The sequence below is a fragment of the Myxine glutinosa genome, chromosome 7, assembly GCF_964187855.1.
Source record: "Myxine glutinosa chromosome 7, kmMyxGlut1.1, whole genome shotgun sequence".
NCBI lineage: Eukaryota > Metazoa > Chordata > Myxini > Myxiniformes > Myxinidae > Myxine > Myxine glutinosa.
Genome location: NC_136267.1, coordinates 152,554,311 through 152,572,936, shown reverse-complemented (window position 1 = coordinate 152,572,936; position 18,626 = coordinate 152,554,311). Strand labels below are relative to the sequence as shown.

At 45.0% G+C, this 18,626-nt stretch overlaps 1 protein-coding gene across 3 annotated transcripts in view; it reads left to right on the top strand.

Moving 5' to 3' along the window:
- The window catches only part of LOC137431746 (growth factor receptor-bound protein 10), a 683,830-nt gene that overhangs the window by 34,764 nt on the left and 630,440 nt on the right, over positions 1 to 18,626 (top strand). The window contains exon 1 of one of the 3 annotated variants that reach the window (XM_068123401.2): positions 12,120 to 12,219. The exons of 1 other annotated variant lie outside the window; for it this stretch is intronic. The gene's annotated coding sequence lies outside the window, so the exon portion shown is untranslated. Of the gene's footprint in view, positions 1 to 12,119; positions 12,220 to 18,626 lie in introns of those variants that run through there. One more of the 3 variants, XM_078782425.1, reaches the window with a different exon arrangement.

The window sequence follows — 18,626 nt, the reverse complement described above, 5'->3', positions numbered from 1 at the left end:
CGCGGGGAGTGCGCGTCCTCACTCCGGCTTGGTTAGCCGCCATTGACCACGTGCTCCGACGGGGTTACCACACAGGGGCTGACTGTCAGCTCCTCGTCAAGGGCGGAGCTCGGTAACCCCCCGCACCCAATAAGAAGCGGTGGGCCGATTCCATCTGGGGCGGAGCTAACGAGCCGAGGGCGTGTCACTCCCCGCTGGATATACGCAGCCACTTACCGGAGGTGACGTCAGATGCGCCTCAGCTACGAAGGAGAAACAGACGCCACCTCCAGCGCGACGATACCTCCCCGCATATCTGGACCGGACCGTGTGGATCCTGTCCCTGAGCCAAGGTGCACCTTGAGCCATCGATTCTGCCCTTCCTTGCCATCAATCCCTGTGTGAGTCAGTCTTGTCCCGTTTGTCTGTGGTCTGTCGGGAATAAGATAAGACCGTGTGTAAGTGCCTACCTTTCTGTGCTGTACCTCTTGTGCCGTGTAATCTAAAACGTTCTGCATACAAATATTATATCCTCCTCCGGAGGTCTTGAGAACTGTACCCCTGATGTCGTGTCATTTAATCCCAGCCTTTGTGTCCTTTCCTTCATTGATTTAGCATAGCGCGATTCGGCCAACGTTCGAGTGGAATCGGGTAAACTGTGCAGACGCGGTCATACCAAACCGCTCGGTAAACTAACATCCAAAACCGCGTCTGTAACATTTGGTGTCGGGAAGTGGGATTCGATCCGGAGCGCGTTTCACGCGCTCGAAATTATAACGGCGAAATTTGATTTTGTTTTACGAAAATAAAAACCCGAATTTTGAAAGTCGCGCTATGGCAAATCAAGACGGCTGGGTTCCGGTAGAGGAGAGTGAGGCAGGGTCGATCCAGGACCAAAATGAGGGACATGAGGGGAGCGAAGCAGTGAGGGTGGCAGGTTCGCAAAATAGCGTCGTCGCGCACGAGGTTACGGGCGCGCAAAATGGCGCCTCGCACATGGCCACGGCGCCCACGCCCGCGACCGTAGTAGCGCCGCTGGTAGATTTGGACCTTTTTTTCATACAAATGAAGGCCCTTATGGCCCAGAATAGCGAGAAAATGAGGGAGGAAATGAGGGCTCAGAGTGAGCAATTAGGGGTAATGGGAAACCAAATGGGGGTAATGGGAAGCCAAATGGGGGTAATGGGGAAGCGGATGGATGCTCAGGGTGAGCGATTGGAGGGCCAAATGGGGGTAATGAGGGACGAAGCGAGGGGTACCGGTGAGGGATTAGACAAGAAATTAGAGGGGTTAGACAATGGGATAGAAGGGGTGAAACATGGGTTAATGGGGGTGGAAAATAGAATGGCTGCCCAGAAGAATCAGATAGAGGGAGTGAAAAATGGGTTAGAGGGGTTAGAAAACAGGATGGAAGGCAAATTGAGGGACATGAGGGACCAAGCGGAAAGGGAAGTTAAACAAATGGGGCAGCAGATAGAGGGGGTCAGAATGGGGGTAGAAACCAAACTGGATGCTCACAGGGAGGAAATGGAGCGGATGAGGGTGGCATCTGGGCAGGAGATGCAAGTGATGGGAGAAGAGATCAGAAGAGGGGTGAGTGAGGAGGTCGGAGGAGTGCGTGAGGAGGTGAGGCACTGTGAGGAGCACATGGAGAAGGAGGTGAGAAAGGGGACTGTAAAGTTACAAGGGGGCATAGAGGACCTGACGCAGGAGGTGGAACAGCTGACGGTGGGACAGACTGAGTTAGTGGAGCAGGTACAAAGGAACACTGCGGTACTAGGAGGGTTAAAAGCGACACAGAAAGAACTAAAAGACGACTTGATAGCGACGAAGAGGGAATGTCAGATGGTACGTGAGGGACTGACAACGAGGTTGGACGAGGTGACAGAGGTAATGGAGACGAAGGACCGGCAGGTGAGGACGCACATGGAAACGGTCAAGGTAGCCTTGGAGGACGAGCTTGAGGAGACGTACCGGGAAATAAAAGAGGTGCAGCAGAAATTAGAAGAAGTGGAAGAAGGGGTGAGCGAAATTAAGAAGCGACGGAGAGGGGATAAGAAAGAGATAAAAGAGGAGGTAAAAGAATTGGTCCAAAGTCTGTGTTTGGATCGTGATGATGTGCTCATTAACCGGATGAGGGATTCGCAGGTGATGGAGGAGAAGTGAAGAGGAAGAGGACCCGGTGTAAGTGGTGACCAATATGGTCGTGCGTATGATGCGCCAGGTGATTTAAGAAGCTTGGGGGTCGAGATGGACCCGGGTGTTCGTGAGAGGCCGTTGGTGAAGTGTGCGACAGGTCTGGTGTGCGAAAAAGGAGGTGTGCGAGAAAGTCCGACTCTGGGGTGTGTGAGGAAAAAGTGCGTGCCAAGGAGTGAGTGTGCTGTCAAGAGTGAGTTGGTCGAAGCGCGTGTGCGAGGGGGTACATGGAAGCGCGGTGTGGTGAGTGTTACAGAGGAGGTAACGGGAGAGTGTGCGCAAGAGTGTGCGCGAGAAAGGTGTGTAACGGACAGATGCATGAGGAAAGAGTGCGCTGTCGGGAGTAAGGGTGAGTGCGTTGTCAAGAGTGGTGGTGAGAGTAGTGAGAGTGACAAGGAGCGTGAGTTGGTTGTGACAGGTGAGCGAGGCTGTACACCTGGAATGGAAGGATGCACACCTGGAATGGTAGAGCGTGAGTGGGAATGCACGCTGGAATTGGTAGTGAGGCACGTGGTTGGGTGTGCGAGTGAGAGCACACCTGTGATTGTCACAGAGGAGGTGACCGAGGAGGGGGCGCGAAGAGGTGTGTTGGTGAGGTGTGCGAGCGACGAATGTGTGCCAAGGTGTTCGGTGGTCAGGTGTGTGACCAAGTCGGTGAGCGGAATGAGGGTACCTGGGTGTGTAAGGAAAGGTATGAGCAAGCAAGGGGTAGCGTATGCTTGTAAGCATCCAGGTGAGGCATCGACGGTAACCGGGTTAGAGGTTAGGTCGACCTTTAGCCGAAGCGGGCCCTCGGTGCGTGCCGGGCTTCGCGTGCCGCGAGAACCAACGGGGATCCGAGCCACGGCGGGTTCGAAAGGACCGCCGTGCGCAATCCACGCTGGGCCTCGCGTGGAACGGCCGCGTCCGGGCTCCACTAGGCGGAGCGGGCAGGCCGATAGGAAGGGTCGTCATGGCGACCACTTTTTGGTGAGACGTGCCGGCAGGTCGAGAGGGGGACATTGGATGGCTCCGTGCCGAGATGGTGCGTGGGATCTCGGCACGGGTAAGCCCCCGTCCCTGCACCGAATGCCGGACGCATCCAGCCGCTGGCACGGAACAACCCGCATTCATGGCTTGGCTGTACGAAGCCGGGCTTTGGACAGGAATTGGCGCACCGAGAGGCATTAGTGAGTAGACTGGGTGATGAGGTTAGTGTTTTGGACCCAAAATTAGAGAAAAACAAAATTTGATGATTGGCAAAGGATTGGCAGTAATGATTGGCAGATGATGGGTAGTGATTGGCAAATTTTTGATTTGTTGAAATTTGATGTGCAAAATTGGTAGTGGGAGATGCCCGATGTGGTGGGATGGCAACTCTGTCATCCCTCACAAGGTGGGGCAAATGCGCAATAGTTATGGGGTGTATGGCAGTGAAAACTAGCCCGGGTGGGTTAGGATATTGATAGGGCCCTAGAAGATGACATTAGGTGACGTTAAGGTTAGTTAGTGACAATGATACCTGTAGTGGGGACGCAGGTAGATTAGTGTGGATTATAATGACGAGGGAGCGCAATAGTTTAAAGGGACGACTGGGAAGCGCAAGTTTCAGAGGGGAGTAGTTAGATGAGATGATGCTGTGTGAGAGCTGGACAGGTGTGTGGAGCAGTGTATGAGTAGTGAGTGTTGTGGATCAGCGCGAATGCGCTTGGGGAGAGAAGGGTGCAGGTGGCACCAGGTGTGAGAGCACAGGTGTGCAAGTAAAGGTGGTGTGGAGAGAGTTGGAGTAAGTGGTACGGAGTGGTGTGCATGGTGCGAAGGTGTGGATGGGGGAAGAGTGGACCCCTTTCACGAGTACCCGGGGCGGGTAGTGTAAGTGTTAGGTAGAGGGTATAGGTAAATTGTGGTTGGATATTGGCATTTGTGGTGCGGTTGCAGAATGGTATTGTGGATGGGTGCATTAGTGTTGTGGAAATGGCTGGGCGTGTAGCCTGTTAGTGTGTGTAGTTGGTTTGGGCACTCCACCACTGTGAGGATGTCGGCCAGGTGAGGCCGCAGGTGGGCTCTGGGAGCCGGTAGAGTTGTGGATGGGGCCCGAGGATCCGGAGGACGGACCCGGGTAGCCCATTGCCAGAGAGGGCACCGAGTGGGGAGAGCGCCAGAGGGCCTTCCCCAGGTAGATAGGTTAGGGTAAGGAGCAGGTAAGCTCGGAGGCAACTGCAGTGGTGGAGGTGTGCAGGTGGGTAGACCTGCTGGGAGAGCTGCAAGTCACAGCCCAGAAATTGTGCGAAGGCACCGGGGGATGAATCGGGGGAGTGAGACCCCAAATTGAAAAGCACCACAGTTTGGTCAATGGGAATTGGTTTTTAGAACCCATAGTGTAAGAGGGCCAATGGTTTGGCAGGAGAAAGACCCCGGGTAATGTAAAGTTGTTAAAGTCATTTAGGAAATAGTTAGGATTGATGAACCTGTCGCACCATACGCAGCCACTTACCTGTGGTGATGATGACTCCACACCTGTGTTTCTTTGTTCTGTGTGCAGGAAATGAGAATTGCTGTGTGGATTGGTGAGACGCATCACGACGTGGATGAGACATTGGGGTGATTCCATCTCTCCCTCCTTAGGAGGGACTGATGATGAATTGGAGATGGCAAATTGTGATGAGAGTTGGAAATGGCAAATTTGATTGGTTAGGAGGGAGAGAAGACGAATTTGGTTTATGGGAGGAACGGGGAAGACAGTAGGGACGTTTGTTGAGTTGTAAAGTAGATGTTTATGGGTAGTGTTGTGTTTTGTGGATGCAGTAAGGGGTAAGGGAGGGGCAATGTAGGTTACCTGGTGGGGGGGGGGGGGCGTACGGTAGGAACGTACCTGTCTCACCTGGTTCCCATGTGCCCCCAGTGTGCATCATCTTGTATTGCGTGCACTTTTGCGCCCTTACCACCTTACTCACTTGTCTTCTTCTTTTGTCTCCCACCTCCGAGGATCAGGCTTTGGGGCAGAGAGAGAGGAGAGAGAGGTGCTGGCTCCGCAGTTGTGGGCCTGCACTTTCGCTGCTTGCTGCCGGGATCGATACACCATATGGACCGCAATTTTTGTGGCCGCCCACCATGGACCGCAGTTCTCTTGCGGGCAAGCACCACCCGTGGATGGACCATGGGTCAACGTGGCACCTATGCCATACAGGTGAACCACTAATAGTTGGCCCCCTGACGGCCACAATACAGAAATGGACGCGGTTGGCGCCTTTCTTTATTTTTGAAAGAAGCCAGAACACCAAGTGGGCTCCAAGGCAAGACCAGCGGCAGAACATCGGCCGGCTGCGACACCACCGGTGACTATAAACACTTTATTGGTGCACCGGATGGTGCTGACTGTGTGATGGGGTGGTGCTTTTGGTGCTTGGATGGGGTGCTCTGCACATTATTAAAGGCCGTAGGGCCACAGGGCACTCGTGGGTTGGTGTATCGATGCTGGCATGCGTGCTCTCTCTATGCATAACATCTGCATGTGTTCCTCCAAAAACAGGTCCTGGATCGTAGTGTAAATATCAGTGTAGTCTTGAGTAAATAATGCTCCCTACCGGCTGTATGTTTAGTTTGAGAATTCTTTCCGCGATTCGGTTATCCTGTGGGTGTGTTTCTGTGAGGAGACGGGTGCAACGTCGCAGGGGGACATATTTACTCATTTGTGAACATCTGTAAAACTGTCGCACTCAGGGTAGAGTTAATAGTAGAGGGAACTACATCTGAGTGCCACACTAAAGTAGGTAAAAATTTATCGGGTCGGGACGCCCCGAGGTAGAGAAGGGTGCAATGTTGCGGATATGGGATTTGGCCTCCATCCATATCCGCTTGTAAATATTCCCCTATTTCCCCAATACTCCCCAACTATCCCCAATCCCCCATTCCCTAGTCCCACTGTCTGTAAACAACACTCTGTAGAACCGACCTTCCCTTTTTCCCCCATTAAATGTCGTACCCAGGTTCACCGCATCTCACGTAGACAACTATAGGATATCTTGCTAGTTATTCTTAGTCTATGTCAGTTAAGGACTCGTTTCCATTAATTCTGACTCTTCGTTGCACCAGAATGTGATTGTATGGCACCAGTAGTAAGTTTAGGACCTCCCAATACCTCCCCACAATCTCATCTCCGCATCCTCCCATCTTCCTCATGAAACTACAACCACAACAACAACAACAACAACAGCGGCGCGGGGAGTGCGCGTCCTCACTCCGGCTTGGTTAGCCGCCATTGACCACGTGCTCCGACGGGGTTACCACACAGGGGCTGACTGTCAGCTCCTCGTCAAGGGCGGAGGCCGGTAACCCCCCGCACCCAATAAGAAGCGGCGGGCCGATTCCATCTGGGGCGGAGCTAACGAGCCGAGGGCGTGTCACTCCCCGCTGGATATACGCAGCCACTTACCGGAGGTGATGTCAGATGCGCCTCAGCTACGAAGGAGAAGCAGACGCCACCTCCAGCGCGACGATACCTCCCCGCATATCTGGACCGGACCGTGTGGATCCTGTCCCTGAGCCAAGGTGCACCTTGAGCCATCGATTCTGCCCTTCCTTGCCATCAATCCCTGTGTGAGTCAGTCTTGTCCCGTTTGTCTGTGGTCTGTCAGGAATTAAGATAAGACCGTGTGTAAGTGCCTACCTTTCTGTGCTGTACCTCTTTGGCCGTGTAATCTAAAACGTTCTGCATACAAATATTATATCCTCCTCCGGAGGTCTTGAGAACTGTACCCCTGGTGTCGTGTCATTTAATCCCAGCCGTTGTGTCCTTTCCTTCATTGATTTAGCATAGCGCGATTCGGCCAATGTTCGAGTGGAATCGGGTAAACTGTGCAGACGCGGTCATACCAAACCGCTCGGTAAACTAACATCCAAAACCGCGTCTGTAAACTAACATCCAAAACCGCGTCTGTAACAATATAGTCCTTTTGTGTGTGTATGTATCCTTATGTGGATGTGTATCTGCTAGATATAGTCCTTTTGTGTGTGTATGTATCCTTATGTAGATGTGTATCAGGTAGATATAGTCCTTATGTGTGTGTATGTATCCTTATGTAGATGTGTATCAGGTAGATATAGTCCTTATGTGTGTGTATGTATCCTTATGTAGATGTGTATCAGGTAGATATAGTCCTTATGTGTGTGTATGTATCCTTATGTAGATGTGTATCTGGTAGATATAGTCCTTATGTGTGTGTATGTATCCTTATGTAGATGTGTATCAGGTAGATATAGTCCTTTTGTGTGTGTATGTATGCTTATGTAGATGTGTATCAGGTAGATATAGTCCTTATGTGTGTGTATGTATCCTTATGTAGATGTGTATCAGGTAGATATAGTCCTTATGTGTGTGTATGTATCCTTATGTATATGTGTATCTGGTAGATATAGTCCTTATGTGTGTGTATGTATCCTGATGTAGATGTGTATCAGGTAGATATAGTCCTTATGTGTGTGTGTATGTATCCTTATGTAGATGTGTATCTGGTAGATATAGTCCTTTTGTCTGTGTATGTATCCTTATGTGGATGTGTATCTGCTAGATATAGTCCTTTTGTGTGTGTATGTATCCTTATGTAGATGTGTACCTGCTAGATATAGTTCTTATGTGTGTGTATGTATCCTTATGTGGATGTGTATCTGCTAGATATAGTCCTTTTGTGTGTGTATGTATCCTTATGTGGATGTGTACCTGCTAGATATAGTTCTTATGTGTGTGTATGTATGCTTATATGGATGTGTATCTGCTAGATATAGTCCTTTTGTGTATGTATGTATCCTTATGTAGATGTGTACCTGCTAGATATAGTCCTTTTGTGTGTGTATGTATCCTTATGTAGATGTGTAACTGCTAGATATAGTTCTTATGTGTGTGTATGTATCCTTATATGGATGTGTATCTGCTAGATATAGTCCTTTTGTGTATGTATGTATCCTTATGTAGATGTGTACCTGCTAGATATAGTCCTTTTGTGTATGTATGTATCCTTATGTAGATGTGTAACTGCTAGATATAGTCCTTTTGTGTGTGTATGTATCCTTATGTAGATGTGTATCTGCTAGATATAGTCCTTTTGTGTATGTATGTATCCTTATGTAGATGTGTAACTGCTAGATATAGTCCTTATGTGTGTGTATGTATCCTTATGTAGATGTGTATCTGCTAGATATAGTCCTTATGTGTGTGTATGTATCCTTATGTGGATGTGTATCTGCTAGATATAGTCCTTATGTGTGTGTATGTATCCTTATGTGGATGTGTATCTGCTAGATATAGTCCTTTTGTGTGTGTATGTATCCTTATGTGGATGTGTACCTGCTAGATATAGTCCTTTTGTGTATGTATGTATCCTTATGTAGATGTGTACCTGCTAGATATAGTTCTTATGTGTGTGTATGTATCCTTATGTGGATGTGTATCTGCTAGATATAGTCCTTTTGTGTGTGTATGTATCCTTATGTAGATGTGTATCTGCTAGATATAGTCCTTTTGTGTGTGTATGTATCCTTATGTGGATGTGTACCTGCTAGATATAGTCCTTTTGTGTGTGTATGTATCCTTATGTAGATGTGTACCTGCTAGATATAGTCCTTTTGTGTGTGTATGTATCCTTATGTGGATGTGTACCTGCTAGATATAGTCCTTATGTGTATGTATGTATCCTTATGTGGATGTGTACCTGCTAGATATAGTCCTTTTGTGTGTGTATGTATCCTTATGTGGATGTGTACCTGCTAGATATAGTCCTTTTGTGTGTGTATGTATCCTTATGTAGATGTGTACCTGCTAGATATAGTCCTTTTGTGTGTGTATGTATCCTTATGTAGATGTGTAACTGCTAGATATAGTTCTTATGTGTGTGTATGTATCCTTATATGGATGTGTATCTGCTAGATATAGTCCTTTTGTGTATGTATGTATCCTTATGTAGATGTGTACCTGCTAGATATAGTCCTTTTGTGTATGTATGTATCCTTATGTAGATGTGTAACTGCTAGATATAGTCCTTTTGTGTGTGTATGTATCCTTATGTAGATGTGTATCTGCTAGATATAGTCCTTTTGTGTATGTATGTATCCTTATGTAGATGTGTAACTGCTAGATATAGTCCTTATGTGTGTGTATGTATCCTTATGTAGATGTGTATCTGCTAGATATAGTCCTTATGTGTGTGTATGTATCCTTATGTGGATGTGTATCTGCTAGATATAGTCCTTATGTGTGTGTATGTATCCTTATGTGGATGTGTATCTGCTAGATATAGTCCTTTTGTGTGTGTATGTATCCTTATGTGGATGTGTACCTGCTAGATATAGTCCTTTTGTGTATGTATGTATCCTTATGTAGATGTGTACCTGCTAGATATAGTTCTTATGTGTGTGTATGTATCCTTATGTGGATGTGTATCTGCTAGATATAGTCCTTTTGTGTGTGTATGTATCCTTATGTAGATGTGTATCTGCTAGATATAGTCCTTTTGTGTGTGTATGTATCCTTATGTGGATGTGTACCTGCTAGATATAGTCCTTTTGTGTGTGTATGTATCCTTATGTAGATGTGTACCTGCTAGATATAGTCCTTTTGTGTGTGTATGTATCCTTATGTGGATGTGTACCTGCTAGATATAGTCCTTATGTGTATGTATGTATCCTTATGTGGATGTGTACCTGCTAGATATAGTCCTTTTGTGTGTGTATGTATCCTTATGTGGATGTGTACCTGCTAGATATAGTCCTTTTGTGTGTGTATGTATCCTTATGTAGATGTGTATCTGCTAGATATAGTCCTTTTGTGTGTGTATGTATCCTTATGTGGATGTGTACCTGCTAGATATAGTCCTTTTGTGTGTGTATGTATCCTTATGTAGATGTGTATCTGCTAGATATAGTCCTTTTGTGTGTGTATGTATCCTTATGTGGATGTGTACCTGCTAGATATAGTCCTTATGTGTATGTATGTATCCTTATGTGGATGTGTACCTGCTAGATATAGTCCTTTTGTGTGTGTATGTATCCTTATGTGGATGTGTATCTGCCAGATATAGTCCTTTTGTGTGTGTATGTATCCTTATGTGGATGTGTACCTGCTAGATATAGTCCTTTTGTGTATGTATGTATCCTTATGTAGATGTGTACCTGCTAGATATAGTTCTTATGTGTGTGTATGTATCCTTATGTGGATGTGTATCTGCTAGATATAGTCCTTATGTGTGTGTATGTATCCTTATGTAGATGTGTACCTGCTAGATATAGTTCTTATGTGTGTGTATGTATCCTTATGTGGATGTGTATCTGCTAGATATAGTCCTTTTGTGTGTGTATGTATCCTTATGTAGATGTGTACCTGCTAGATATAGTTCTTATGTGTGTGTATGTATCCTTATGTGGATGTGTATCTGCTAGATATAGTCCTTATGTGTGTGTATGTATCCTTATGTAGATTTGTACCTGCTAGATATAGTTCTTATGTGTGTGTATGTATCCTTATGTGGATGTGTATCTGCTAGATATAGTCCTTATGTGTGTGTATGTATCCTTATGTGGATGTGTATCTGCTAGATATAGTCCTTATGTGTGTGTATGTATCCTTATGTAGATGTGTACCTGCTAGATATAGTTCTTATGTGTGTGTATGTATCCTTATGTGGATGTGTATCTGCTAGATATAGTCCTTATGTGTGTGTATGTATCCTTATGTAGATGTGTACCTGCTAGATATAGTTCTTATGTGTGTGTATGTATCCTTATTTGGATGTGTATCTGCTAGATATAGTCCTTTTGTGTATGTATGTATCCTTATGTAGATGTGTACCTGCTAGATATAGTTCTTATGTGTGTGTATGTATCCTTATGTGGATGTGTATCTGCTAGATATAGTCCTTATGTGTGTGTATGTATCCTTATGTAGATGTGTACCTGCTAGATATAGTTCTTATGTGTGTGTATGTATCCTTATGTGGATGTGTATCTGCTAGATATAGTCCTTTTGTGTATGTATGTATCCTTATGTAGATGTGTACCTGCTAGATATAGTTCTTATGTGTGTGTATGTATCCTTATGTGGATGTGTATCTGCTAGATATAGTCCTTATGTGTGTGTATGTATCCTTATGTAGATGTGTACCTGCTAGATATAGTTCTTATGTGTGTGTATGTATCCTTATGTGGATGTGTATCTGCTAGATATAGTCCTTTTGTGTGTGTATGTATCCTTATGTAGATGTGTACCTGCTAGATATAGTTCTTATGTGTGTGTATGTATCCTTATATGGATGTGTATCTGCTAGATATAGTCCTTTTGTGTATGTATGTATCCTTATGTAGATGTGTAACTGCTAGATATAGTCCTTATGTGTGTGTATGTATCCTTATGTAGATGTGTATCAGGTAGATATAGTCCTTTTGTGTATGTATGTATCCTTATGTAGATGTGTACCTGCTAGATATAGTCCTTTTGTGTATGTATGTATCCTTATGTAGATGTGTAACTGCTAGATATAGTCCTTATGTGTGTGTATGTATCCTTATGTAGATGTGTATCTGCTAGATATAGTCCTTATGTGTGTGTATGTATCCTTATATGGATGTGTATCTGCTAGATATAGTCCTCAACATGCATTGTGTTGAATTGTTGTGAAATTCTGGCTCTGATATCGACTTCTGGTGTTCGTTCAGGCTGGGTAAGGATTTCTGCAGTTGATTTACGTGAAGCTGTCCCAGACTCCGCCACATCATGTTCTCATTGTTAAAGCAAATACAAGACTTTCTTTCAGCTGTTTGGTAGAAGAAACACTCCCATTTGAAATACTGGATGAGGGTTTTGACCTTATTTACTCAAAAAGTGCCGAAAGGAAATCCTGATCCTGTTGTTAGTAAATATCTGGGTGTATTTATACCTCATAGAGTGACTCGAGCTGCTTGTCCTTTCAGCTCGTGTGAAACTCGAGGCTCATGGCGGAACAAAATGATGGAGCCTGAAAGGGCAGGGATGCAATACCTGCTGAGATTCTGGAAGATTGAAACAGCATCAACAAGTCGATGGTGAGAAAGCAGTTTGCTTTATGCTGCAGAATGATAAACGCTTTCTGGGCCATACTGATGATTATCAGAGCTTTGGCATCCACTGCTGCAAGCATGTCGACTCGCATTGGAGAGCAATACTCCATTATGCTTTGAATAAATGCTTTATAGGCTGTGATATGTTCTGCAATACCGAGGAAGGCCTTGTCCAACACAGAATGTCTGTTCCCTCCTTTATTTTAATGCCCAGTTTGAATATGTGGTTTGCCCAGCAGAGGTCATGACATGACTCTTTGTGATGAATCACAGACTGGGCAAACAAGTGGAGCATGTCTTTCAATCCTGACAAATCTCACACTCTTACGATGTCTCTCCGAAAAGACCGACTGGACAACCCTCCCATCTACTTTCTGAATAATCCTCTCCAAGAAGTTCTGTCACTCAAGCTTTTGGGTCTCAATATCTGCCATGATCTTTCCTGGGAAAACCACATTTCAAATCTGGCCTCCAAAGCCAGTCGCCGACTGGGCATCCTCCGTCGTGCGAAGTCCTTCCTTGGCACACCTGAGCTCCTCACCACATACAAGGCTTTCATCCGCAGCTCAATGGAAGACTGCTCTCCCCTCTGGGCTGGTGCTCCTGCCTCACACCTAGCTCGTCTTCACGCTGTTGAAACCAAAGCTTTCAGAATCATTGGAATCTCCCGCGATGAAGCTACCTCCGAGGGCCTTTCACTTACTCACTGCAGGCAGGTTGGTGGTCTTTCTGTCTTCTACCGACTCCTCTCCGGCCTTGCTCCCCCAGCTCTCTCTGTGCGCTGTCCCCCAAATATTCCTGCAGGTCGCATAAGATCTGCCAGCAACCCTCTTATGGTTAAACTGCCAAAATCAAGACTCTCTATTCACCTTCACTCATTCATTCCTCTTTACTCCCGCCTCTGGAACAAACTCCCTCACTCTCTTCAATCCCACTCCTCCCTCCAGATCTTTAAAACAGCTGTTCACCACCATCTCTTATCTTCCCCCATCCAAAACCTTGATCTTTTCTACCCCCGCTAATTTCACCCAAGATCCACCTTTTTGAAATACCAACTTCTTTCCTCGAAGTCCTTGGTGTCCTTGTGTTTTATACTTCTCACACCCCCCACCCCTTCCCATGCCTTCTCCCCCCAAGCCCTCTCCCTCCCACAGATCTCCCGATGTCCCTGCTCTCAAATGTTGTGTTTGTGCTTCCCCTTCTCTCCCCATCTTGTCTACCGCTCCCCTTATTGTATGTTTTGTGTGTCTGTTTGATTTTTTGTGTGATCACTGTTCGCTCTTTCACGAGCCTCGTTCCTGTATACAAGAAAAATGAAATCTTTGGAAGAGTTTCAGTACTTTGAGCTTCTGTGTTTCATCAGCCTCCACCTCTCCCAATGAGACAATTCATAAGTTGGCTTATTAAGCTACATACAGGCTGAGAAATCTCCTTTTGTCTGTGTCACATGACCTGCAAGGCATTTCTTTCAATTAATACTAGAATGGCACATGGTAGAGCACGTACCTCCACCAGGCTGAATAGTTTATGGTTTGTATCCCACTGATAGGCCAGATCTGCATCCAGAGTTTAATCAAAATCTAATCGGATTGTTCTCTTCACCTAACCAGCTCATCCACCGAGTTGTGTCATAATCCGTCCACAACGTTTTGAAATATTCTATGTCATTTTCTCCCCATCTCCCAATATTGAAGAATCACTTGAAAATGAAAAACAATTCTCATACCCAGATCCAGATAAAAAAATTAAAAAATAACCACATTTAGAGGCCACTTTTCCCCGCAAAGCGGGGGTTGGCCTTTTTCGGGGACCGTGGTTGTTGTTGTTTTTTTTTTTGTTTGTTTTTTTTTTTTTGCCCTTTTTGAAGCAATGTTTTACGGCCGGATGCCCTTCCTGCCGCCAACCCTTTTTGTCGCCTTTTACGACAAGCAGGGAATTACCAGTGAACTGGTACTCAATTAGCCGACCTCGGAAGGATGACAGGCTGAGTCAACCCCCCTGGCGTTAATTCAGCGATCGACCGGGATTCGAACCCAGGATCCTGGGATCCTAAGCTGGCACCCTAGCCGCTAGCCCAACACCATATTCACCAAAAATCGAGGCAATTCATCCTTGATACACACCCAACCTGTCCACCAAGTTTCGTATGAATCCGTCCATAATCTTTAGAGATAACGTGCTATGTATCATTTTTGGTCTGATTTCTCAATGGTGAAGAATCACTTTAAAAATTCTAATATACGAATTGTCACCAACATGTCATCAATTCTTCCTTCTCACACAACCAATCTTTCCACCAAATTTCATCCGAATCCGTCCATAAGATATCCTCCTCACAGACAGACAGGTGGTGCACTATTTTTGGTGCATCGGATCTTTGGTAGAAAAGATCAAGGTTTTGGATGGGGGAAGATAAGAGATGGTGGGGAACAGCTGTTTTAAAGACCTGGACGGAGGAGTGGGATTGAAGAGAGTGAGGGAGTTTGTTCTCGAGACGGGAGATTTCGGTGGCTGAGGTAACAAAATAGGTTTTTGTTTTTTCTCTTTTGTGCGTCAGTGTTCCAGAGACCTTTTCTTTTCATTCTTAGTTGCTGCAGAGATCAAAATTCTGAGCGTTTCTGGTTTTATCCCCCCCCCCCCCCCCCCGAAAGGGCAAAGGAAAGCTTGGCACAGTGCCTCCTTGCTGCTTACTCATTTCTGATAGGTTGATGGCCTTTTGTATTCCACTGTCCCTCATCTAGTGTTGTGCTTTTGCCCATTTAACACTCCAACCTCCATCCAATTTTACGTGGATGACACAATTATTCACTGACCTTTCTTATTAACCCCCTCCCCCCCCCCCCCCCACTCCCCCTCAAGTCCAGTATGCTCATACTTTATCCTTTTTTTCTTATTTTTGGTCACTGCATTTTTACCTTCGTCAGCGAAGGTGAGCAGAGGTGTGTTTTCACCTGTCTGTCTGTTTGTCTGTTTGTCTGTCTGTCTGTTTGTCTGAACAGGATATCTCAGAGTTATGGATGGATTTTTCATAAAATTTGGTGGACTGGTTGGATATGTGACAAGGGCAAACGAATTAGATATTGGTGAAAATCTGGGTACGATAATTTTAAAGCGATTCTTCACTTTTGAGTGATGAGAGGGTTCGGACATCCGGGCACTTTTCCACTAGCGCGCGCACATCCGCCTAGCAACCAGCACAAAGGGGAAAACAAAGGGGAAAGCAAAGGGGAAAGATGCGTAGTGTGATAAAGTATAGGCGATTTGCACTACTTGGCCGTGTTATTATTTTCTTTCGATATTTCTGTAATTGCAGGCATGGTCAAAGTTGTTGCATCATCAATTACACCAACGACAAAGCAAAAGAGTCAGAACTTTTATTTTATTTGAAACCAGATCAAGCTACTGAGCCAAAGAGAAGACTTATATGGCTAAAAGCTGTCAATGGTGGCACGCAAGATTCAAGAGGGAGCATATGGGAGCCCAAGTCAGATTACTCCTGCATTTGTTCAGCACATTTCATGTCGGGTTAGTGCTGTCAGTTTCTTTCATAAGTCATGTAAAATAGAAGCTAAAGAAAATCTATTAAGTTAAACCGCCAATAATGTGTCCACCAATTTCAAGATCGGGATTGTTATGTGATCGTTCCACCAATATGACGAGACTTTTAACATGTGATCTGGCCTTATGGCTAAATTTAACAGACCAAGGCCAAGCCTAACTTTTTTTTTTTTTAGTCCCTTAAATCTGATGCGATTTGTTGAGTCGTTTTTGATTCCGAGATTTTCCACTCCCCACCATCACTTAGATGTAAATTGACATGTAACTTTATTTTGTCCAACTTCAGTAACAACAGTTAACCTTTTACACTTAAAATTACAGTTAATGCCAGAAAAATGTTAAAATTTGAATTGGTTATTTTCACTAGTTAATAAGTTAAAAAGTTAGATCTGTTGATGTGGGTGAACATGTTTTACTGACGAAGTATTACTGTAGATTAACTATAAAAAAAATTAACGTTACTTTATTAAATAAAGCGATAACAATTCAAATTGATAAATGAATAAATGAATTAGAATGTGTTTGATTATTATTATCAAGTTTGGATCGATTGTATATCTGGCCAATGCCGAACCTGGCAAATGTTCTATATACTGATAGGACATTGAAAGCTGTTAATTGAACAGAATGTATCAATAATTCAACCAAAATCAAGCAATAGATGAGCAAGTATGTTTCCGAAAGCGAGAGTGAGCAGCAATAATACGTGTGATTGTGCGTGCAACAGCTTTCGTTGGCCAATATGGCGGCCACGTTCCCAACTCCCTCTCATTGGCTAAAACAATATACGTATAGTATGACGCCTGAAAAAGTTGTAGACGGATTCAGACGGAACTTGGTGGACGAGTTGAGTGACAAGAAAAAGCCGGTTCGACTTTGGTCCATGTCGGGGTCCAGATCTGGCCAATCGGTGGTAAACAGCCAGAAACTGTTCAGCCTGGCAGAGATATATGATATGCTCTTCTGAGTGCCATTCTAGTTTTATACGAGTGTTTAAGCTCATGGGGAACAAAATTACAAAGGGCAGCAGGTTTAGAAACAAACAACCAAAGGGCATTGGGGGTGAGATGGACAAACACAAGGAGGAAAGGAAGAACAACAGAATCGAGTAACCATGGGCCGGAGAGGAACAGAATGGGGGACAAAAAAAAGAATCAGTGTGTGTTGAGTTCATGGGTGAGCGCGCGCACACACACACACACACACACACACACACACACACACACACACACACACACACACACGTTAGGGTGGGAAGACACAAATGCTGTTCGGGAGAACCAACAAAACACTAAAGAGACCGGTACCAAAATCAAGCCCATTAAAGCAACTCACCATAGAAATGGAGATCAGAGGCACGAGGGAGCAACTGAAAAAAAAAGGGAAAGTATTCACACCCCTAGACGTTTTTCACATTTTGTAGTTACAGCCTGAATTTCAAATGGGTTAAACTGAGATTTTTTTGGCACTTATCTACACAAAGTACCCCACAATGTCAGTATAATTTTTTTTTCCCGAAATTTTTACAACATCATTAAATATGACAAACAGAAATATCTAATTTACATAAGTATAACTTGAGTAACTCCTCCCAAGCAGCTCCATAAGTATAACATATAAATCCCCCTGAGTCAATATCGTACAAGCGCCTTTAGCAGTGATTACAGCTCAGATTCTTCTTGTGTTTGTCTGTATCAGCTTTGCACATCTGGATTTGGGGAGTTTCTCCCATTCTTCCTTGCAGATTTTCTCAAGCTCTGTCAAGTTGGATGGGGAGCATCGGTGAACAGCAATCTTCAAGCTTTTCCAAAGATTCTCAATGGGATTCTAGTCTGGCATTTGGCTGGGCCACTCAAGGACTTTCACTTTCTTGTTCTGGTGCCATTCCAGTGTTAATTTGGCTGTATGCTTGTCATTATCCTGTTGGAACGTAAATATTTGCCGCAGTCTGAGGTCTTTCACTTTGAAGCAGATTTTCCTCAAGGATTTGCCTGTAATTGGCTTCATTCATTGTTCCCTCTATCCTTACAAGTCTCCCAGTCCCTGCCACGTAAAAGCATCCCCATAGCATGATGCTGCCACCACCATGCTTCATGGTGGGGATGGTGTTAGATGGGTGATGAGCTTGCTTGGTTTCCACCAGACGTAGCGCTTTGAATTCAGGGCAAAGAGTTAAATTTTCTTCTCATCGGACCACAGACTCTTGTCTCATGCTCTGAGTCTTTTACATGTATTTTTGCAAACTCCATCCCTGCTGTCAAGTGCCTTTTTTCAGGAGTGGCTTCTGTCTGGCCTCTCTTCCATAAAGCCTAGATTTGTGAAGGGCTGCAGAGACTGTTGTCCTTCTGGCAGGTTCTCCCATCTCAGTCAAGGAACTCTGTAGTTCTGTCAGAGTGGTCATTGAGTTATTGGTCACCTCACTGACCAAGTTCGTTCTTGCCTGGTTGCAAGTTTGGTCGGATGTCCAGCAATAGGAAGAGTCTAGGTCATTCCATTTCCTAATGATGGAGCTCTCTGTGCCCTTGGGTACTTTCAATACTCCAGAAATTTTTTCTAGAAATTGGGTTATTTTTCTATTGGATCCTTCCCCAGATCTCTGCCTCCTCACAGTTCTATCCCGAAGTTTTACGGACAGTTCCTTGGACTTATTGGTAGAGTTTCCACTCTGATATGCACTGTCAACTGTGGGAGCTTATATAGAAATGTGTGTTTCTTTCTAAATCATGTCCAATTAATTGAATTGTCCACATTTGGACTCCAATCGAGTTGTAGACATCTCAAGGATGATCAAAGGAAATTGGATGCACCTGAGATCAATTTGGAGTGTCATCGTA